The sequence below is a fragment of the Antechinus flavipes genome, chromosome 3, assembly GCF_016432865.1.
Source record: "Antechinus flavipes isolate AdamAnt ecotype Samford, QLD, Australia chromosome 3, AdamAnt_v2, whole genome shotgun sequence".
NCBI lineage: Eukaryota > Metazoa > Chordata > Mammalia > Dasyuromorphia > Dasyuridae > Antechinus > Antechinus flavipes.
The window spans coordinates 580,425,866-580,442,874 of record NC_067400.1 but is presented as its reverse complement, the minus strand read 5'-3'; positions in this window follow the sequence as shown (position 1 = coordinate 580,442,874).

Below are 17,009 nucleotides of genomic sequence, written 5' to 3'. Positions count from 1 at the left end.
CTCTATCCTTGAACTATCATAATCACCTGCTGATTGCTTTCCGTGTTTCAAGCCTTCCAAATAAAATCCAACTTTCTACAGGCAGCCTGTTCTAGCTCCCATTAATACTAGGACATTTCCTCTGCTGATTAGCTCTGATTTGCTATAGCTAGATAAGCATAGATATCTATGTGTTATAGAGAGATAGCTATATAGGTAAATCTATCAATCCATCTATGAGTAATTTATACATAGTTATTAGCATGTGTTCTCACTCATTAGATCTCAAATTCCTTGACAGCAGGAATTATCTTTCAGCTCTTTTTGTATTCCCAATATTTAGCACAGTGCCTGGCATTAATATTAATAATTGCTTATTAATTATTATTAATTATCTTATTATTAGATTTATTGTTATTAATAAATGCTTATCAACTTTTTATTATAGTTTTATTGACAAAACATATGCATAGGTAACTTTCAACACTAACCCTTGCAAAAACTTCTGTTCCAATTTTTCCCCTCCTTCCCTCCACCCCTTCCCCTAGATGGCAGGCAGTCCCATACATGTTAAATATATTAAAGTATATGTTAAATACAATATATGTATACATATTTATACAGTTGTCTTGCTACACAAGAAAAATCAGATTTAGAAAGAAGGTAAAAATAATCTGGGAAAAAAAAACAAAAATGCAAGCAAACAATAACAGAAAGAATGTAAATGCTACATTATGGTCCACACTCATTTCCCAGTGTTCTTTCTTTGGGTGTAGCTGGTTCTGTTCATTACTGATCAATTGGAATTGATTTGGATCCTCTCATTGTTGAAGAGAGCCCTGTTCATCAGAATTGATCTTCATATAGTATTATTGTTGAAGTATATAATTATCTCCTGGTTCATTTCACTCAGCATCAGTTCATGTAAATCTCTCCAGACCTCTCTGAAATCATCCTGCTAGTCATTTCTTACAGAACAATAATATTCCATAATATTCATATACTACAATTTATTCAGCCATTCCCCAACTGATGGGCATCTACTCAGTTTCTGGTTCCTTACTATTACAGAAAGAACTGTCACAAACATTTTTGCACATTCCCTTTCCCTCCTTTAAGATCTCTTTGGGATATAAGACCAGTAGTAACTGGTATATCAAAGGATATACACAATTTGAAAGCCCTTTGGGCATAATTCCAGATGGCTCTCCAGAATGATTGAATTAGTTCACAACTCCACCAACAATGTATCAGTGTTCCAATTTCACCACATCGCTTCCATCAGTTATCATCTTTTCCTGTCATTTTAACCAATCTAAGAGGTGTGTAGTTGTAATGTTCTGGTTGGTTTTCTGGAGGTCTTTGGACCAGCCTTCGTTTCAGCTGCGTAATCACCACAAGAATAACCAGGGATAAAGTCCAAATTATTATCTCCTTCAAAGTCTGTCTCCTTCACTTGGGGCCTGGGCCAACTTTCTGGAGGTTCTGCAGACGAGACTTGGTTTCAGTAGAGAAATGAAGGAGAGCCACCAGGAGCCTGATCAAAGATGGAATGTCTCTCTGTGTCCAAGGGCTTGTGCTTCCAGCCACTACAAAGGTGGGAGGTGGAATGAATGTCTCTGGCTGAGTTTGTCCCAGATTATATACTCTATTATAATTACATCATCGTAGGTATGAATCTTGTAGAACTATATTAAGTACTAAGTACATGTACTGAAATAGAGAACTATTAATCACCATGCTGAACTAGATAACCATTGTCTTATCAATTCCTCTGAATTAACATTTTGTTTAAATCAACCATACAGAGTTTCAGCCCTCTACAATAAACATCAGGGAGAAGATTAGAATTATGGTCCTGCTATTTTAGAATCAGTGCTAAACCCATTGTAGCACAGGATGTTTTTCTGCTATAGCATTTTGTGTTCTTCAACATCCCATGAAGTAAGATTCCCCCTCACTCTCAACTATAAAATTATATGTTCTAAGCCCCACCCTACCCCCAGCTTTGATTGTCTAAGGGCCCTCCCAGCTCTGATATCCTAGGTTCTAAGGGCCCTTCCAGCTCTGACATCCTGGGTTCTAAGGACCCTCCCAGCTCTGACCTCCTGTGTTCTAAGGGCCCTCCCAGCTCTGACCTCCTGGGTTCTAAGGGCCCTCCCAGCTCTGACCTCCTGGGTTCTAAGGGCCCTCTCAGCTCTGACCTCCTGGGTTCTCAGGGCCCTCCCAGCTCTGACCTCCTGGGTTCTAAGGGCCCTCCCAGCTCTGACAGTCTGGGTTCTAAGGGCCCTCTCAGCTCTGACCTCCTGGGTTCTAAGGGCCCTACCAGTTCTAAGGGCCCTACCAGCTCTGATATTCTATATTCTAAGGACCCTCTCAGCTTGGACATTTTGTGTTCTAAGCGCCCCCAGTGCCTCTACCCATCAACCAATCCACAAGCATTTATTCAGCTCTGGTCTGTGCCAGACACTGGTACTGGGCTAGGTACTATTAAGACCTGGGAGCAAAGCATCTTTGCATGAGCTACCATTGAAGGTTACTGGGGAGGAGAAAGAGTTCTTGTCAAATTTGCAGCAAAGGATTCAAAAAGGGTCCTTGAGAAAATATATTTTAAACAAAATTGGAACATTTATATCTCAACTGCATGTGAACTATTTCTTTTTTTTTCTTATTTTTTAAAGCAGGAAAACTTCTTTATCCAAAGTGTAGCAAAATAAAAATTAGAGAAGGTATCCATAGGAGAATATATCCTAGATAATAGAGAAGGATGGAGCACTATCACTAGAAGTGATAGAATTATCACTAGATAATTCAGTTCAGCCAAGATAGAGAGTCCTGGATCTTACCAAAGGAAGCCACCATCACCTAGAAGATAATCTTTAGCAGCCTGAAGTCAGATTGGACTTTTCCATGGTTTTTTTTTCCCTCAAGACTGGAAGTTGACGCTAAACTCAAAGATCAATCTTGCTGTCAAAGACAAGAGTCCAGATAATTTTTTTAATCCCTAGCTAAAATCAGCTGCATTTTCTCAACATAAACACCAGAAGGCGACAAGCATCAATGGGGGTGGGAGAGAAGGACTTTTCAGGCTTTTTAAATCATGAAGGCCACACACATAAACACACTGCTCTCCCACCCCCAAAAGCACACACACACACACACACACTCAAAGAAGCACATACACAAATAAAAAACGAGAGAAAGAAATATAAATTAAACATTAAAAATATACGGGGAAGAGAAGAGAAAAGGGGGTTAGGAACTACTGTGTTAAATCTAATTCCTACTTAACATTAAAAAAAAAAAGTATGCTCTTTAAAAACCCAAACTATAGTATAATAGAGATTTACATTGTCATGTGCTTATTTTCTGTACTTTTAAATATATTGGAATACCCATGTTTGTCAAATTCAAGATAAAAAAAAGGAAATTTAAAATATAAAAAAGAATGAAAAAACCATAGGAAATTGCTTTTAACTTCTTACAAAATCTTAGGAAATTAGATTTGGAAGACTATTGGAATATAGAATGTTGAATGTCAGAACTGGAAGAGGTCTTAGAACATATCATCAGAACTGGAAAAGACCCTAGCATACAGGCTTTCAGAAATAGAAGGAATTTTTCATATGACTAGAAATGACTTTAATTTCTTCATCTGAAAATTATCTGTTCATGTTCTTTGACTACTTATCAGTTGAGGAATGCTTTGTATTCTAAAATTGAGTCAATTTTCTATATATTTTGGAAATGAGGTCTTTATCAGAAATACTGGATGTAAAAAAAATTTTCCCCAGCTTTCTGCTTCCCTTCTAATTTTAACTGCATTGGTTTTATTTGTGCAAAATCTTCTTAATTTAATATGATCAAAATTATACATTTTTGCATTTCATAATGTTTTATAGTTCTTTGGTCATAAATGTGCTCATATACACATAAACATACAAGACACACATCCATGTACACATGCACGTATACACACATAGATATCCTGATCACATATATATATATGTACACATACACACATATTCTACAACTCCCTCATTCTTAAGATGGAGAAATTGAAGTAAAAGGATGTGAAATAATTTGCTCAAGGGCACACATATATTTAGTTTCTAAGCCAGGACTAGAAAGTCCACTTTCCTGTATCCATTCTAGTGTTACTCCCATCACACTGCCATTTCTCAGGTGGTGACCTGGTACTAAAGAGCACCAGGGCTGGTCAGTAGAGGGCACTATTTCCATGGAGTTTCATTCTGGTAATCACCTCTCAGGTAACTTCAAGTCCCTCTTTTCTCCCAAAGGAATTACTCATGTGGTGTAATAACTAGCTCTCCAGAAATGTGTGACACACTTTTAACTTTAATCGGCATTATTAATATTTTCTCTATCACTTTCTTAAGTGTAAACAATCCACAAAATAATAAATCGATCCCTGAACTATCATTTTTGCCACTTTTAGAGATATAAAAGCTCCCAGTCAGCTCTTGAATTACCCTCTTATTTCAGGTACAGAAGGAGATGTCTTTGACAGAAAACTATAGAAAGATGTACACGCGAAAATAATACCAACCATAAACCACTGCCAGATTTTATGCAGTCTAAATTTAGAAAGAGTGTGGTTGGTGGAGTATATGGTCACTGAACTGATCAGGGCTTGAGGCTTTTCCCCTAGTTTAATAAATGGACATTATCAATGTGGAATGGATGACTTGCAGCAACGTAGGGGAAGAAATGGGCAAGAATTACAGGATTGGGAAAGTAGAGTGCCTCCTTTCCAGTTTTTCCCTTTAACTCTTCCTATCCCTACCATATTTTGAATGGGAGGCAAAAAAACATTACACCATAGTAGGTTTTAAATTCCAAGCTGCCTTGCCTTTCCAGGTCTGTCATTCTCTGTTCTATAGACCTCCTAGCTCTGACATCCTGGGTTCTCAAGGCCCTCCCAGCTCTGACATCCTGGGTTCTAAGGACCCTCCCAGCTCTAACATCCTGGGTTCTAAGGGCTTTCCTGACTCTGACATTCTGGGTTCTAAGGGCCCTCCCAGGTCTGACAGTCAGTGTTCTAAGGACGCTCCCAGCTCTAACATCCTGGGTTCTAAGGGCCTTCCTGACTCTGACATCCTGGGTTCTAAGGGCCTTCCTGACTCTGACATCCTGGGTTCTAAGGGCTTTCCTGACTCTGACATTCTGGGTTCTAAGGGCCCTCCCAGGTCTGACAGTCAGTGTTCTAAGGACGCTCCCAGCTCTAACATCCTGGGTTCTAAAGGCCTTCCTGACTCTGACATCCTGGGTTCTAAGGGCCCTTCTAGCTCTTATATCCTGTGTCTTAAGGCCCTTTCCACTTCTGATATTCTATGTTCTAAGATTCTCCAATTCTAATAGTCAATTTGCTAAGGAAGCTTACGACAATATCTGACATTCCATGTTCTAAAGAGCCTTCCCAGGCTGGCATTCTACATCCTAAGGCCCTTCCTAGGATTGACATCCTGTCAATCTATAAATAGAAATGTAAATGTGCTGGTCACAAACAACAATACCTTTGAAATCCAAAGAGAAATGAGGATTAAATGATGCATTGTTTGACATTATCTCTGTGCTGGCTCTCTTCCATTAGCGTGGAAGCCTGATTATCCTATCAGCATCTCTGTTCAGTTTTTTTTCCGGTCTCTTAAGTTGGGAGGCCCAACATGGGGAAGGAAAAGGGGTGGAGTGGTGGGTGGATAGAAACCTTCGGTTCTTTCTGTCTTCTGGTGGGAGTCATTCAAACAACTCAGGATTTAGGCTTTTTTAAATTGGTTTTTTAGATTTCAGACTGTTTATTCACTTGCACTCAGCCTGGATTGGTTTTCCCTCAATCCTTGGGCCATTTGTTTCATATATAGGAAATGGAAGCTCTCAGCTTGAAAGGGATCTGGGGGTTTAAGTGGACCCCAAATGTGCTGTGAGTCAATAGTGCAATATGGCAGCCAGAAAACTAATGTCATCTCAGGCTTCTTTTAGAGAAGCAGAAGTCCAGCATAAGGAAGGCATTATATTGCATCCTGGTCATACCCATGGCTGCTATTGTGCTCACTTCTGGCTTACTTTATTTAGAAAGGACCCAGACACGCTTGGAGAATCCTGAGGAAAGTAGCCAGAATGGTGAAGGGTCTCAAGATGGTACTTTCAGGGACTAAGAGAAAGAACTGGGTTTGTTCAGTTTGTGGAATGGAAGGCTCTGGGGGGATTTGAAAGCTGCCTTCAAGTAACTAGGGTGGGGGCAGCACTAGGCTGCTTCTTTTTGTCTCCAGTGGTCAGGTCTGGAGCCAGTGGGGATGAAGGGGTGAGAAATAGAGAAGCAGATTTGAACTCAATGAAAGGGGAAATGTCCTAAGAATTAGTTATCCCCAAATAGTATAGGGCAGCTAGGTGCTGAAAGCTGAAAGGAGGGCTTGAAATCATCTTTGTGAGTTCAAATCTGGCCTCAGACAGTTACTATATGACTCTCTGGCAAGTCACTTTACTGTGTCTGCCTCAGTTTCCTCATCTGTAAAATGAGCAGGAGAAGGAAATGGTAAATCACTCAGTGTTTTGACCAAGAAAACTTCAAATAGAGTCACAAACAGTAGGAAGGATTGAACAACTACCAAATGGCATGAGTTCTCTCAAGAGGTGGTGAGTTCTCCCTCCCTAAAGATCTTAACGGATCTCCCTCCTTAGAGATCTTAATGGATGATCCTATGGAGGGCACATTCTCTTGGAGATTCTTGTCCAGATATGTACAGATGCAACTGGATATCTTTGGGGACCTTTTCCAGCTCGGACATCAGTGATTTTGTCCCAGGAAGCAGGATTCTCCACAACTAGTGGACAGTTTGCTAGAAGGTCCCTGTTCCTTTTTCTAGCTAACTTGTGAGCAGTTCAAAGAGTGTTTTCTTCCATGATTTCTTCTTGCCTTTACACCATCTAGCTGGCTTTTAAAAATTTCATTTGTGCTAGAAAAAAAAAGTATAAAGTCTATCAGAGCTGGGGAGAGAGCTTAGAACAGAGAATGTCAAAGTTGGGAGGAGTCTTAGAACATAATGTGGGAATTGTGAAGCCCCTCAACTCCCAACTAGCCCAACTTCATCATTTTGCAGGTGAGCAGCCTGAGACCTAGACAGAGAGAGAAAGTGACTTGTTCAAGCCTGGGTTTCTGCCCATCAGTTCTGGGTCTTTCTGATTCTCCATTTGAGAGGGAGAAACCCTAAACCTGAGAGTGACATTGATTACTTAGCAGAAGAGCTTAGGGACTCTGGGTAAGCCAGTTAACGTCTCCGAGTTGCCTTTTTTTTTTTTTTTTTTTTTTTTTAAAATCTGTAAAATAGGAATCATAAAGGGTTTGTGTGAATAAAGAGAAAACTTTGGAAATTGTAAGAGCCATTAACAATCAATTGTGAATTTCAAGGCTGTGCTATGGACCACATAGCCTAGTTGGCAGTTGAGGGAGGGAGCTGAGTCCTGAATTAAAACCTCCCTACACAGCAGAGATTTTCCCAGAATGCCTCTCCCCATTCTGTTCCATGTTGGTGGTCCAAGAAATGGTATCAGCTCACTCCCCACCCCCTCTCCTCTCTATCCTCATCCCTCCATCTGGGAGGCAGCAGGCAGGGGGTTAATTCCCAGGCTGCCTGTGGGTGACACATTTCACACCAGCCTCAGGAAGCTGCCCCACCTTTTAAAGGGGCCTGCCCTGAGTCCCTTCCCTCTCTCTCAACCCCAGAGGGCAAGAACCGCGCCCGCTCTCCACTCCCCAGCACCAAAACCCCAAGTAAGAGGGCGTTGAAGCCTGGAGTCGCCTGCCTGTCGCAGCCCAGAGAGCTTCCTGCATCCTTCCTCCCCCCACCCTCTTTCCTACTTCTGGGCCAGCCATGGATCTGTTCTCTGAGAAAACCCTAGGAGAGTTCAGAGGCTCAGACCCAGGGGAGCTGACTGCCATAGTGGGCCTCACAGGCTAGTCAGTCTAATCCCCAGAGGAAGAGAGCTAGGAGCCACCTTTAAGAAAATAGGGTCCAGTTGTCCCATTTTACAGACGGTAAAGCTAAGATCCATAGAATTGTAGAACTAAAGGAAACCTCAGATCTTGGCATTTAGTCCATTTCTCTCATTTTACAGATGACTAAACTGAGAGCCAGAGAAATAATTTGTTTAGGGTCACCCAGTAACTAGTGACAGAGCCAGAATTCAAACTCAGATCTTCTAACTTCCAAAATTATCTTTCTATTCACTGTAATACAATGACAGGAGCAAATCACTCAAGCTTTCTGAGCCTTGAATTCCCGGGTAACAATATTTTTCAGGGGCAAGAATGTTGAATTTGGGTGGCATTGGTAGTCCAGTTTGGCTGAAGACTGCAGCATGTAAAAGGGATTCTGTGAATCCGGATTGAAAAATGAGGGTGTGACTGGATTGTCAGGACCTTGAATGCCAGGCTAAGGAGAAGAAGATTGGATTTGGAATCACAACACCTGGGTGTGAACACCAGGTGATCTATCACTTTCAACCCCGGGTGACTTTGGACAAATTACATTCCTTCTCTTCATCAATTGAATAAAGAGGGTTAAAGTCTCTTCTTATTCAAAATATGAGGCAGCTGGGCAGGTGCAGTGGATAAAGCACTGGGTGGGCAGGGAGTCAAGAATACTCACCTTCATTAATGCAAATCCAGCCTCAGACACTTATAGGTCACTTAACACTGCCTCAGTTTCCTCATCTGTAAAATGAGTTGGAGAAAAAAATGGCAAAGTGCTCCTGTACCTCTGCCAAGAAAACCCTAAGTGAAATTATAAAGAACTAGACACAACTGAAAAAATGATGGATCAAGGGCAGCTAGGTGATGCCGTAGATAGAGCACCAGCCCTGAAGTCAGGAGGACCTGAGTTCAAATGTGGCCTTAACCCTTCCTAGCTGTGTGACCCTAGGCAAGTCACTTAACCCCAATTGCTTCAGCCAAAAAAAACAAAATGATGGATCAAATCATCTAAACATGGGATAAGAGAGAGGTAGATGATTCAGGAGAAATGTGGCTTCAAATCCTGGCTCTGACTTAGCTGTGTGGCTATAGATCACTCAGTTTCTCTAACCCTCAGTATCCTTACTTCTGAATAGATAATATTTGCACTATTTATCTCACAAGGATGTGTGAGGAAAGTACTTGGCAAACCTCAGAATGATACTTAAATGTGATTGATTATTCTCTCCTAACTGACCCAAGCAAAAGGGAAAAAAAAAAAAAACCAACCCAGCAGCTGTAAATAGTGCATACCAAAGATATACATAATTAATATAACATAGCATAACATTATATTATATTAATAAGTTCAAGAGAGACTCATAGTAGGGAGCACCAGGAAATCAGTTCGATGAGATGGAGAAAGGAAAGGGAGAGAGGAATTACTGGAAGGATTTTGAGGGCAAGGATGTGAATTTAAATTTTATCAAGGGAAATGAACCCCCAAAGTTTCATGGCTTGACCCAGGTCCCCTCCAGTTTGAAACTCCTGACGTGCGGGGAATGAGGCGAAAAGCTTTCTTTACTGGCATTGGGAGTGGAGGAACTCAGCCCAGCCTCTAATCCTGCAATGTGGACCTCACCCTTCCCTTCACCCCTGTGTGTGCCCCAAACCTCCCCTTTTGCAGTCCTAGTCTTAACCCCACTCTCTCATTAACCCAGTTCATCTAATCTCTTGGCTTCAGGGGCAAAGATTTTCAGGGCCTTTAAACTTCCTCAGTTTGAATCCTACCTGATGGAGAGAAATGTACAAAGGGACTAAACTCTACTTGTTGGCTCCTTGATATAGAATAAGAAGGGGGATTCATGGTCTATCTTTGCTACACATAATCTGTAGGATCTTGGCTGAGACTCAGCCACTTTGGAGAGTTCTTTCGGCTCTTCTTCAAACTTATAAAGATACTGAGTCAAGATGACCTCTGAGGTTCTTTTGGCTCTATAAGTTTCTGCCCTCCCTGAGGTGATAACCTAAAAATAAATATATTCATACACTCTCAGAATAGTATTATTGGGAGATATCTTAGAATGGAGAACTATATACTATAGTCTGGCTCTGACCTTTAGGGTTTAAGATTTTCTAACACTGTGTGTTCTAAGGGCCCTCCCAGCTCTGACATCCGGGGTTCTAAGTTCCTTCCCAACTCTGACATTCTATGTTCTAAAGGTCTTCTAGCTTTGACATTTATGTTCTTAAATCCCTTTCAACTATGACATTCTGTGTTCTAAGGGTCCTCTTAGCTCTGACATTCTGGATTCTAAGGGCTCTCCCAGTCCTGACATTCCGGGTTCTAAGTTCCTTCCCAACTCTGACATTCTATGTTCTAAAGGTCCTCTAGCTTTGACATTTATGTTCTTAAATCCCTTTCAGCTATGATATTCTGGGTTCTAAGGTTCTTCCCAGTCCTGACATTCTGTGTTCTAAGATATCTGACATCTGGGCTTTTAGGGTTCTCTCAACAGTGTGTATTCTAAGGTCCTTCCAAGTTCTGATATTCTATGTTCTAAAGTCTCTTCCAGCTTGGATGTTCTCTTCTTCTGGCTCTTTCATTTTAGATATTAATGTTCTCTTGGTATTGTGTGGTCTAAAGTCCACCTTCTAGCCCTAACACTCTATGTTCCAAGAACTCTTCCCCCTTTACCATTCTGTCTTCTAAGTCTGATATTCTATAAGGTTTTTTTTTTAAAGACTCTCCTTTCCACAAAGGAAGGAACTGCAGCTCAGAAACTTCTATCTGATGTCTCCTTGCAATAGGAAGTTAATATTTCTGAGCGGGGAACAGGACCCTAACCAGCGTTCTGAAACAAGGAAGAGGCTGTGCCTCTGGAACAGGAGGGCTGACTCAGGCTGCTCCTGTGGGGATGGGTGGGGAGACAGGAGTGGTCATGGACAGATGCTGGGTGATTGACTTTGAGCTTGCAATCGAGTGACTCGTTAAATGCAGACTTCCGAAAGGGGTGTGTTATTGCCACACTTTGTCCTCCTCAATATCAATCTATACCCTTCCCAATCTTAGAAACTGTGATCACCCTTCCCTACCTCCCCTAACTAGCCAGAGTCTATTTTCCTCTGGCTACTCCTTTGCTGAGTCCCTTCAGAACACCCAAGGTGTGACTAGAAGGTCATCAAGCTCTTGTTTTTCCCTTTAATCAACAGATCTGAGCTTTCCAATCTAAATGTGGCTTGTCCTTTTCAAAATTATTCCCTTGGGAGTCTTACACATTTTTTGCCAGTGGCCTGGAGACTACCTCACAAGCCACAGAAGGAAATCTCTAGTATTTGTCTGTCTCACTTTGCTTCAATCCCAAACTGTATTTACCATCCCCAGGGTAATCCTTAAGGTTCTTCCTTCCCTCATCTTTCTCTTCCCTCTTCTCTGCTCAAAATCTTTAAGAATTCCCTACCACTTATGGAACAGACTTGTTTTCTTGCCATTTAATTGCTTCCATATTTTAAAATTGGTTTGTTTTTCCAATCTCTCCTCGTATTACTTTCTCCACAAACTCAACATATACAAAAGTGAACTCATTTTATTTCGTCCTAAATTATCCCTTCTTAAGTTTCCTATTACTATGGAAGGCAACAGCATCCTCCCGCTCCCTCCAGCTCCATCCTGGACCCCTCACTATCTCACCTCCCATATCCAAGCTGTTGCCAAGGTTTGTTGAGTTCACATCCCTTGAATCTGCTCTTTTTCTCCTATGAACCCCCCCCCCCACTCTAAAGCAGACTTACATCTGGGCTATTGCTACAGCTGTTGGTGGGTTTACCTGCCTTAGGTCTCTTCCCACTGCAGTCCATTCTCCATTCTGCCACTAAAGTGATTTCCTAAAGTAAAGTCTGACCCTGTCACTCCCTTACCCAATAATTCCAAGTGACTTCCTATCCCCTTTAGGAACAAATACAAAATTCTCTGTTTGACATTCAAAGACCTTTATAACCCAGCCCTCTTCCTATGTTTCTAGTCTTACATCTTATTCCCAATCAGAGACCCTTTGAGCCAGGGACACTGGCCTCTTACAGGTCTATAACTGTAGCATAAACCTTGCCCTCAGGGAACTTCTATTCCAGTAGGGTTAGATAAGATAGCAGACAGACAGAGTGTCCTAAGTGGCTTAAGGGAGACATTGAAGTCTCCCTATACTTTGGAAAGGTAAGAGAAGAGAGAAATGAAATCTTTTCATTAGGGAACAGAGAATAGGACACTCTGTCTCCCAAATCTAGGCTGTCCCCTATCCCTAAAATGACCTCATTCCTCACCTCCATCTATTTCCTTCCCTGGCTTTTTTCAAGATCCACTAAAATCCCATCTTTTCCAGGAAGCCTTTACTAACCTCTCAGTCCTATTCTGAAGTCCCTCTCTTGAATTATTTTCTGCTTTTCTGCATGTTATTTACTTGAACATATTTATTTTCTTATTATCTTTATTTGATTGTAAGCTTCTTGAGGGGAGGGACTGACTTTTCCTTTTTTTTTTTTTTTTAAACATTCTTAGGATATATTTGTAGTGGCTAGAAACTGGAAAATGAATGGATGCCCATCAATTGGAGAATGGCTGGGTAAATTGTGGTATATGAATGTTATGGAATATTATTGTTCTGTAAGAAATGACCAGCAGGAGAATTTCACAGAGTCCTGGAGAGACTTACATGAACTGATGCTGAGTGAAATGAGCAGAACCAGGAGATCATTATACACTTCAACAACGATATTGTATGAGGACATATTTTGATGGAAGTGGATTTCTTTGACAAAGAGACCTGAGTTTCAATTGATAAATACGGACAGAAGCAGCTGCACCCAAAGAAAGAACACTGGGAAACGAATGTGAACTATCTACATCTTTGTTTTTCTTCCAGGGTTATTTCTACCTTCTGAATCCAATTCTCCCTGTGCAACAAGAGAACTGTTCGGTTCTGCAAACATATATTGTATCTAGGATATACTGCAACATATCCAACATATATAGGACTGCTTGCCATCTAGGGGAGGGGGTGGAGGGAGGGAGGGGAAAAATCGGAACAGAAATGAGTGCAAGGGATAATGTTGTAAAAAAATTACCCTGATATGGATTCTGTCAATATAAAGTAATTATTAAATAAAAATAAAAAAAAAACATTCTTAGGATATAGCACAATGCCTGGTTCCTAATGGGTGCTTAATAAATGTTCAGTGATTATTGATACTCTGCTTTAAACTGGATGATCTCTCTGTGCCCTATCCTCTACCCCTTCTCCGACTTTGCTTACAATGTCCCCTCTGTCTGGACTGTTCTCCTTTCCCTCTTTCAACTACTGGATGCAATCCTTCAGACCAACTCAAAAATCTCCTCTTCCAGGAGATTAATATCAATAATTAATATTATTAGGTATTAATAATTATAATATTATGACATTATATAACAAAACATTGCAATAAATATATTATAATAATATAATTATAGTATTAACAAGATAATAATAATTTAGCTCTTTAAGGTTTGTAGAGGACTATACATAAATTATGTCACCCTCATTACCCTTTGAAGGAAGTGATATTATTATTCCCATTTTACAGTTAGGATACTGAAGCCCAGAAAGATTATAAGTGATTTGCCCTGGGTCACTCAGCTAGGAAATAGCTAAGATAGGTTTGTTTATTTTTTTAAATTTTTGTTTTTTTAACTTTAAAATTGAAGTTTTTGAAGCTTTTTATTTTTAAAATATATGCAAGGATAATTTTTCACCATTGATGCTTGCAAAACCTTGCGTTCCAATTTTTCCTCCCTTCCCTCCATCCTCTCCCCTAGATGGCAAGTAATCCAATATATGTTACACATGTTAAACTATATGTTAAATCTAATATTCGTAAACACATTTATATAATTATCTTGCTGCATAAGAAAAGTCATATCAAAAAGGAAAGAAAATGAGTAAGAAAACAATGCAAGTAAACAATAAAAAGAGTGAAAATGTCAGGTTTTGAACTCAGGTCTTCCTTACTCCCAAGTCTAGTGCTCTGCCCACTATAACATCTACAATCAAAGTCCTCACTATTCGTGGAATCATCTCTACTTTTCTGCCTTCACGATTTTGCTCATTCGGTCCCTGCCACCTAGAACGTCCTTTGCCTTATTATACACCTGTGAAATTCTTCCCACCCTTCCAGGCTCACTTCCTCTAGGAAGTCTTCCCAATCCCCTGAAGGAAAGATCTCATTGCTCCCCTCTCTAATCTTCCCCAAACTAGGGGAGGATCCTTATACCACTTATGACACTGTATCCCTGCCTTATCTACCTTCCTAGACTGGGAACTTCCCGAGGGCAGGCTGTGTCTTACTCTCTGGGCTCAAACAGCCCCCTCCCCTGCCTAGTAGTATCAATACATGTTTAATTAATAGAAAATGGAGGCTGAATGTGACATAATTATAATTACCCAGACTCACAGGACTTCCTATCATGAAACATATGATACTCTGAAAGCTGAGTGGGACCTTTTACAGATAAGGAAACTGAGGGCTAGAAAATCCAATTATCTTAACCAAGGTCACCCAGGCAACAAGAGCTAGGGCTGGCACTGGATCATAAATTAAGCTAGAAGGGGCTTCAGAGGTCACTGAGCTCAATCCTCTCATTTTACAGTTTAGGAAAATGAGCCCCCCCCCCTCAAAAAAAAAAAACCGCTAAGTGACTTGTTTAGAGTCACAAAGCTAATAAGGAATGTCTGCTCCAGCAGTCACATCTAGGTCTTCCTGACTTCAGGATCAAGGCTCTTTCCTCTGACCCATACTTCTCCCCTTAAATCTTCCACAGAGGTGAAAGGACTGTCCAAGGTGGCTAAATCACCTATGCAGAGGAGAGAAACCTTCTCCACCCTCATATTTACCTGCCCAGCCATTGCTGGAAGCAGTTCCTGCCCCGGTGCTGCTAACAAGCTGATTTTTGGACCCCAAGAGAAAAAACAAGGGCCGGAGTAGTCTTTTACCTCCTACCTTGGGTGACCAAGGCAGTGGTGTCTGGATGGGTTATTAGGTTCACTTTCCTCTTCTGCAATAAGAGATGGCAGCACCCCAAGGACAGCAGAAGGCACAATGTGCTCCTGGCTAATGAGACAGGACCACTTATCTCTCCCTCACTAGGTCCTGGCCCGTTTCCAGAAGGGATACAGGTTAATTACTGACTGAAGAAAAGGTTACTTACTTGCTCCTTCCCCAAGTGCCCAAGAGCTACTGACAGATCAGAACTCATAGGGATGATGGGATTTAGTTAAAGCTGGAAGAAACTTTGGAAATCATCCAGTCTAATGCTCCCATTTTATAGAGAGGAGCACTGAGTCTTAAAGAACAAGTCATTTAGGCTAGTAGGGACCAAAGTCAGTACTGGAGCCCAGGGCTTCTTCTCTTTCCATGAGCTCTCATGACTTAGGTGCAAGATCATCAGGGCTTTTTTCTCCCCCCACAAAAGCTGTCACTTTCTGTACCAAGTCCACCACCTATCTCTTAGGAGTTGGGTCATACATTTTTCATAGGTTCTTTATACTGATCAGATCTCTTAAGTGTTTCAGGTATATGTATAAAACATTGTTATAAATTGTTCTGTTGGTTCAATTCCCTTCATTCTTCTTCAATCCCTACTACCCAGGATAATTTGAAATCATTTTGAATATCTTCTAGTTTATTAAAGATCCTTCCCCTCCCCCCCAGATTTGCAGGGTGAATTAATCTTGTTTGTAAGTTTATATTCTTTGTCTTTTGAAATAATGCGTTCTCCAAGCTTTCTTCTCCTTTTTAGTAGAAGTTGCCAGGTCTTATGGGATTTTGACTGTTGTTCCTTGATTCTCGAACTGCTTCTTTCTACATATTTGTAATATTTTTTTCTTTAACATGGAAGCTCTGGATTTTGACTACAACATTCCTTGGATTTTTTTTTCAGGGTTTCTTTCAGGAAGAAATTAATATCTTCTTTTTATCTTCATGTTGTCCTTTGGTTCTAATAGATTTGGGAAGTGTTCATTTATGATTTCTTAAAATGTATCTAAACTTTAAAAAAAATTTAAACAGTTTTCCATAGATTCATAGCTTCCTGAATGATCTCGACATGTTTTCTAGGTCAGTTAATTTTTTAAATTATAGAGATTTTACATTTTATATTTTTTAATTCATTTCAAAAATATTTCTTGCAATCTCATAGAGTCATTGATTTCTGTTTAGTATATTTTCGTTTTCAGGGAATAAGTTAATCTTATTTGGTTAAGATTAACTGTTTTTGCTTCTGAGCTATTTTGTTTCTAGCTAATTCTTTCTTCCAGAAGTTTCTTTTATTTTTGAATGTCTTGCTTCATTTCACCTAGGTATTCATGTAATCCCTGTGGAAAATCCATTTTCCTCCTTTGATTCTCTGCTTGAAATTTGTCTAGAATTACTTTCTCCTTTGGGGGAACTCTAAATCTAACACACACACACACACACACACACACACACAGAGTCATATATATTTACATTTGTCACTTTCTCTCTAGTTTTAGTTCCTGAATTGGGGTTTTTGCCAGAATCAAATTCTTACTCTCTGAATAGAGTAGTTGGCCCTGGATCTCACCATGGGTCTCCTGAGTTCCTATATTGATCTCCTCTTTCCAGATTAGACTTCCATGGATCTTTAAGGTTCAGAGTGCTAGGGGTTCCTTGAGGTTCTCTATGATGTTTCATGACAGAATTCTCAGAATATCAGATCACTTGAATTGTCCTAGTCTGAACGCTATGGTGGTTTTTCTGCTAAGATCTCAGACTCCAGACTTTTTGAATATCCTGGGACATCTCAGGAAAGTGTTCACTCTTGCTTTCTCATGACAAAAGATCCTGAAAGCTACATATATCTGTGGCTAGTCTCTGAATATAATCGGAAGATGCTAGTTTATTAGCCTGTAGCTGATTCAAGCTTTATTGGTGGCCCTCTTCTGATGAATGACTTTTTGTATATTTGGGGGTGGAAGAAGTCACTTACTATGATTTCTTATTGGATTTATTGCTT